The sequence below is a fragment of the Mus pahari genome, chromosome 23 (genome assembly GCF_900095145.1).
Source record: "Mus pahari chromosome 23, PAHARI_EIJ_v1.1, whole genome shotgun sequence".
Taxonomy (NCBI): Eukaryota; Metazoa; Chordata; class Mammalia; order Rodentia; family Muridae; genus Mus; species Mus pahari.
Window position 1 is genome coordinate 29,197,529 of NC_034612.1, and position 6,036 is coordinate 29,203,564.

The 6,036-nt window shown below is 49.9% G+C and overlaps 1 protein-coding gene across 4 annotated transcripts in view; it reads right to left on the reverse strand.

Annotated features, from left to right (window-relative positions):
* The window catches only part of Prkar1b (protein kinase cAMP-dependent type I regulatory subunit beta), a 140,746-nt gene that overhangs the window by 96,969 nt on the left and 37,741 nt on the right, over window positions 1–6,036 (reverse strand). The gene's annotated exons all lie outside the window — the stretch shown is intronic.

A 6,036-nucleotide genomic window follows, 5' to 3' on the forward strand; every position in this document is an offset into this window, starting at 1 on the left:
GTGAGGGGCTGGGGTGTGGCTCAGTGGTAGAGCCCCTGCCTAGAATCCCCCAGTGAGGGGTTAGGTGTGGTAGGATTTTGGTTTAGACTCCCGCAGTGAGGGCCAGAGTTCTGTTAGACTGCTGGCTTAGCATGTCCACGGCCCTGTACCAGTACCTCCAAGACAAGACCATACCAGAAAGCAGCTGTCAGAGCATAGCCTAGCCTGAGAGTCGTGTACATAGAGACAGGGTCTCCAGGGTCTTCAGAGTGAAACCGGGGACTTACGGTTCAGGCCACAAGCTCCTGATCACCATCATCCCTGGAGGACCCTCCTCCCTCAGATACCATTGATGTCTCCTCTCTTATAGCTCCTGGGTGAAAACCAAGGCCAGCTATATGGCTAGCCTCTCTCTCTACCATCCCTCCAGACACTGGCACCTCTCCCGCCAGGCCCTGGGCATCTCCACATTCCCTTGCTCACAACTGGGTAACTCTGCCAGCAGGGTCTCTCACCCCAGACCCTATATTTCTGTATTGAAAAGGCGTGTTTATGAGCCCGATCCTGATGCCAACCTCTCATATTCTGAGGCCACCACTGAGTACCTAACACGCAGTAGGGGGGTTCTATCCACCATGTACCATGGTCTTCAGCCCACAGCCAACAGGACCTATCAGTGCTGCCTTACTCAGCTCCTACCATATGAGCATTCATTGGTTCCTCTGATGGCTGCTCTGCCCCAGGGCCATTGCCCTTGCTCTTCTAGAATCCAGGCATGCCTAGAGTTCTATGTGACCCCAATTCCCATTCTGAGGTCTATGTTCCGTCATTGCTTAAACTACAGTGATATGCTGTCACAAGCCAAGTGGTCTTCCCTCTCCAAATTCATGTCCACCACAAACCTCACCAGGAAAAGACATTTCTCCATCAAAATGTGTCTAAGGATGGAATTAAACAAGATCGTCGTAGACACACCCACCTCCCCCAAATCCAACGGGAATGCATCTGTAAAATCTGTAAGATACTGAGACACAGGCGAGACCACAAGATGATGGGGATACAGATTGGAACAACACACCTACAAGTTCTACTGTGGGCCACTAGAGGCATGGGTGGCAAGAAGGACCCTCCCCAGACCCTTGGGAGGACCCCAGACCTGTGATGACTATTCTCAGAGTCATGACCTCCACAGTACTAAGGCTGCCTTGGAGACTCAGTGCTGGCTTAGGAAAAGCAGGGAGGTATTAGAGAGCTGTACCCTCTACCCCTACCCCCAGGTAGCACAGGGAGGCCCAGGAAACCAGTGACTGCACAGACTTCAGTCTGTCCTTCTTTGTGTATGACAGCCCCACCACGATCTCAAAAGGGGTCACCCTCCCCTGAACCTCCAGAGAGAGGTCCCAACTGTGGTCCCCACCCATTCTGGACTCATAGCTTTCTCTCAACAGCCCCACCCAAAGCCCTTTTAGCACCTTGAATGGCTCCCCTCCTGGGGCATGCACATGTGGCTCAGCCAGGAGTCTTCCTGGTAGAACAGAATGGCAAGATGCTCTTCGCTCTTCTTAGAAAGGGGTGCGGTCATTGTGCAACACATGGCTTCACCTCCCGTCCTCCATCAACTGGAAATGTTAAATGAAACTTTCTAGAAATGAAGAGTTTATAAGGGTTTTTTTCTGATTTGTTTTTGTTCCTTTGTTTTGTGGCTGTTTTGCTTTGTTTAATCATTTTTTGAAGTGGTAATGATGTATCCCAGGGCTTGACACCTGTTAAGTAAGCTCTCTGCCCCCGAGTCTTGCTCCAGTCTCTCCCTGAGGGATTCTAGCCATGCCTCTAGCCCTGGGTTTGCTTTTATATCGAAACAGGGTCTCACTATATTGCCCATGCTGGTCTTGAACTCATAATTCTCTAGCCCCAGCCTCAGGAATAGCTGGAGTTACTTCTCACCCTCTTCCCCGCATCCCTCAGGACTCTTCGTGGCTCTTGGGATACCCTCGACCCAGAGCCCTTCCTGTGCCATCAACACGATGGAGTCTTCTACCAGGTTGGAGGCTCAAGGATTCTCCCCAGCGGTGGATGTGGAGCAGATGGACTGGCTGCCTTCCCGCCAATGCCTTCTAACAGCCCCAGAGAGAGCCCACCCTGGCTCCTAGATACCTGTCTTCAGGTGCACAGTAAGTAGGATCTTAGAAAATAACTGCTGCCAGGCGATGGTGGTGCACGCCTTTAATCCCAGCACTTGGGAGGCAGGGGCAGGCAGATTTCTGAGTTGGAGGCCAGCCTGGTCTACAGAGTGAGTTCCAGGACAGCCAGGGCTATACAGAGAATCCCTGTCTCGAAAAACCAAAAAAAGAAAAAAGAAAAAGAAAAGAAAAGAAAATGACTGCTGTGTCAGGCAAAGCCAAGACTTGGTCCCTTACTGTGATCCTGAATCTCCTGCCATGACTTTAAAAAAGAAAAAGTCCTTTCAAACACGCAGACAGAAGAAAGAGGCTGGCTATGTGAGAACTCAAGGTGCCTAAGCTTCCCGCTGGCTGTGAGGTCTGTAACAACCCATGGACGTGTGGTTCAAATAGGATGTAGGCTTTCAGAAGACCCTGGGTCCTATCCCTGACACCATATAAGGCAGAGTACCTGTCAGGAAGATCAGGGGTTCAACGACAGCCCCTACTATATAGCAAATTCAGAGCCAGCTTGTGATAGACAAGAAATCCTATCTAAAACAAAAACAGCCCTCGTGTGAAAAACTCTGCTGCCTGCCATCTGACCTTTGTCCTGGGAGTAGGAATCACAGCGGAAGAGACTGTGTCAAACAGACTGGAGCAGGTATGGTTCCACAGGAGATGCTAGGTGTTAGCAAAGGCCCCCAGCATTGTCTACATCTCCCAATCTCCCCTGGCTGACATGTGACAGCTGGGGCCCACTCCTCACGGAGGTGGGTGCAACAACCTGCCTGTGGCTCTAACCAAAGAGCCCACCTCTCCATGCATGAGCATGTCCAAGAAAGGGAGCCCATCACCCACCATGGTGCCTCACAGCAGTGAGAGGCTGAATCTCAATGTTTCAAACCAGCGGATCCTGAACACCCAGCCAGGAAACCATAAAGAATGTTCAGTGCAGTTCTACAAAGCTGTTTAAAAATATCTTTTATAGAATTTCCCGCAAGAAGACAGCAGGTGGGTGAAGTTCCTCCCCTCCCTCCAGACACTCTACTCTAACGATAGTACATTAAATATGCACATATATAAATCCACGCCGCCAAGGAGAATGGGAGAGACGCCATCACAAGGCTTTAGAAGATTCCCAGGAAAAGGACAGCCAACCCAGGAGTGGGATCCAGGATAGATATGGGTTTCCCTAGCTTCAGGAAAGAAGTGCCCTGCAGAACCCCCTGGAACACAGTGGCGCCCAGAGCAGACCCCAGATGAGGAAGGCAGGCAGGACCAAAAACCAGCCCCTAGGCAGGCCCTGCACCAGGGCCAGTTCCACGGGCCCTCATGTTGCCCTTGGCTTAGCCTTCATTATGGAAATGTTCAAGATAATACAAAAGTATGACTCACCAAACACACAGAGCCCAGACCTTCCCAAGATCAAAGGAGGCCCACTCCTCCACTCCCTCCTTAGTCACGCATGCATGAAGAGAACCTGAGATGCTACCACATAATCTGAAGAAGCAGCCACGTCATTAGGAAAGTGAAATTCTGCCTGCCAGTTTGTGAACATAAATAGCATTGAAATAAATAACATATTCCAGAAAGGATGCCTCCACCATCACACACCCCAAAGTCAGGCTTCGTGAGGAAGGGTGAGGTTTATCCAGTGTGACAATTTATATTAAAGGACATCAAGCAACACAACATCTAGTGGGTGGCCCTCCGGTGCTCATGAGAGTTCCTCTGCACGATCCCAGAATCCTCATCTCCCCGTCTATGTTGGAAAACCCCAGGTAAAGGTGGGCATAGTAGAACATCCCAGGGGTCCTCCGAGCACTGGGAAGGCTAAGGCAGAAACGCCATGACTCTGAGGCCAACCTGAGTGACACAGCAAGACCCTATCTCACAGAGCAAACGATAGCGTTAGCGATGTACGTCAGCAGAGTGTTCACTTGGCACGCATGGAAACCTGGGTTTGATTCCCCAGCAACCTCATTTTGGGTGGAGGGGAGGGGGCTCGAGACAGGGTTTCTCTGTGTAGCCCTGGCTGTCTTGGAACTCTCTCTGTAGACCAGGCTGGCCTTGAACTCAGAAATCCGCCTGCCTCTGCCTCCCGAGTACTAGGATTAAAAGATGCGCCACCACTTCCTGGCTCCCAGAAACCTCATAAGCAGAGAATAGTAGCGCATACCTATAATCTTAGCCATCCAGAGGGTCTGTTCTACACGGTGAGGGGGATGTAGTGAGACACTGTCTCTAAATCAAAAACAAAAAGCAAGATAAACAAAAGAAAAGAAAACTGCACAGGTACAGTCAGGGGCGCCAGGAACAAGTTATATTCTTGTAGGAAACATCTGGATTACAGGATATTCCAACCCTCCTACCTCCACCCCATTCTGCCACAGGGGTCCCTGAGGGCAGCTGTGAGGGAAGCTTCCACCCATGCTCCTGAGACAAAGGCTGGATCTCCCACACCACCAACAGGAGGCTGGCTCACCAGTCCTGTAGTATGAGCACCGCCCTCAGCATATGGCTGACATTTCTACAGTGTCCTCTCCCATAGCTTCCCTGCACGCTGAGACACACAGGGTCTATGGACCTCTCACACACCAAGTTTGGGGTTGAGCTGCGGGGCGTGGGGGGCAGTGCACACTCCACTGGCCTCAAACTTACTATAAACTTCAGGTTGGTTTTGAACCCCTGACTGTTCTGGAATGCTGGGATGACTGCCCTGTTTATCTGAGCAGTCAGAAGTTGTGGGTAATGAGCCACTGCCACAGAAACCACTCACACACACTCATGGGCCATTCCTACCAAGACCAGGGCTCTAGCTAGTGATCTCTCCTGTGGCTTGAGTGACAGCTAAGCTCTGGGACTTTGCTTTTAGAAGTCATTTAAAACAACAGCTGAAAATGATATAAATACAGTGCTGAGGTATGAACCTCTCAAAAAGTTAAAAATTTAAATGAAAAAAAAAAAACAACTGAGGGTTGAATGACAGAATAGCCACACAAGCATGGGGACCAGAGTTGGGATCCCCAACACCCACATACAAAAGCTGGGTATAGTCAGGTGTTCATATTCTTGGCTCCTGGAAGACTGATAAATAGATCCCGTAGGCTTCTACTTAGACAAGACTAATCACCAAGCTCCAGGCTAAGAGAGACCCTGGACATTGACCTCTGGTGCACGCACGCACACCACACACACCACACCACACACACACACACACACACACACACACACACACACCAAATTCCAGCACAGTTAACATTTGCTGTGACAGATGGCAACCTGTAGACAATATTCTTTACATATATAGCTATTTTGGGTTAAAATGGCAATGAACCAGGCTTGGACCTGAGTTTCTATAAAGCACAGACTCATATATCTCGCAGACCCGGTGGGGAATCTCTCACACAAGGCTGACCACTTCCCTTCTGGGGCAGATGCCCTTTCCTCCCGCATCCCATGAGCTAGTCCTGACAGATCCCCAAGGACCCACCCTGTGACTTCACTTAGGTTCCTCAGCAACCCTTTGAGGGTAACAGCATTAAACCCCACCAAAATAATGCATTTAACTACCGTAAAGACGAGGAAGGGCAAGCCTTGTTTGAGAAGCCTGCGCCCACTCTCTGGGTAGGTTGTAATTTTGCCCCCATGTATCTATCTTTCTATTAATTTAAAATCTACGTTTAAAATAGCTCTTAGAGCCAGTGTGCGATGCCAAGACACACAAAATGGGAGAAAAGAGCCAACCAACCCCAGGTTGCTCTCTGACCTCTCCTGTGTGAGTCAGAATATACCCACAGCAAATACATACATACATGTAATGACCTCCCCTGTGTGAGTCAGAATATACCCACAACAAATACATACATACATGTAATGACCTCTCCTGTGTGAG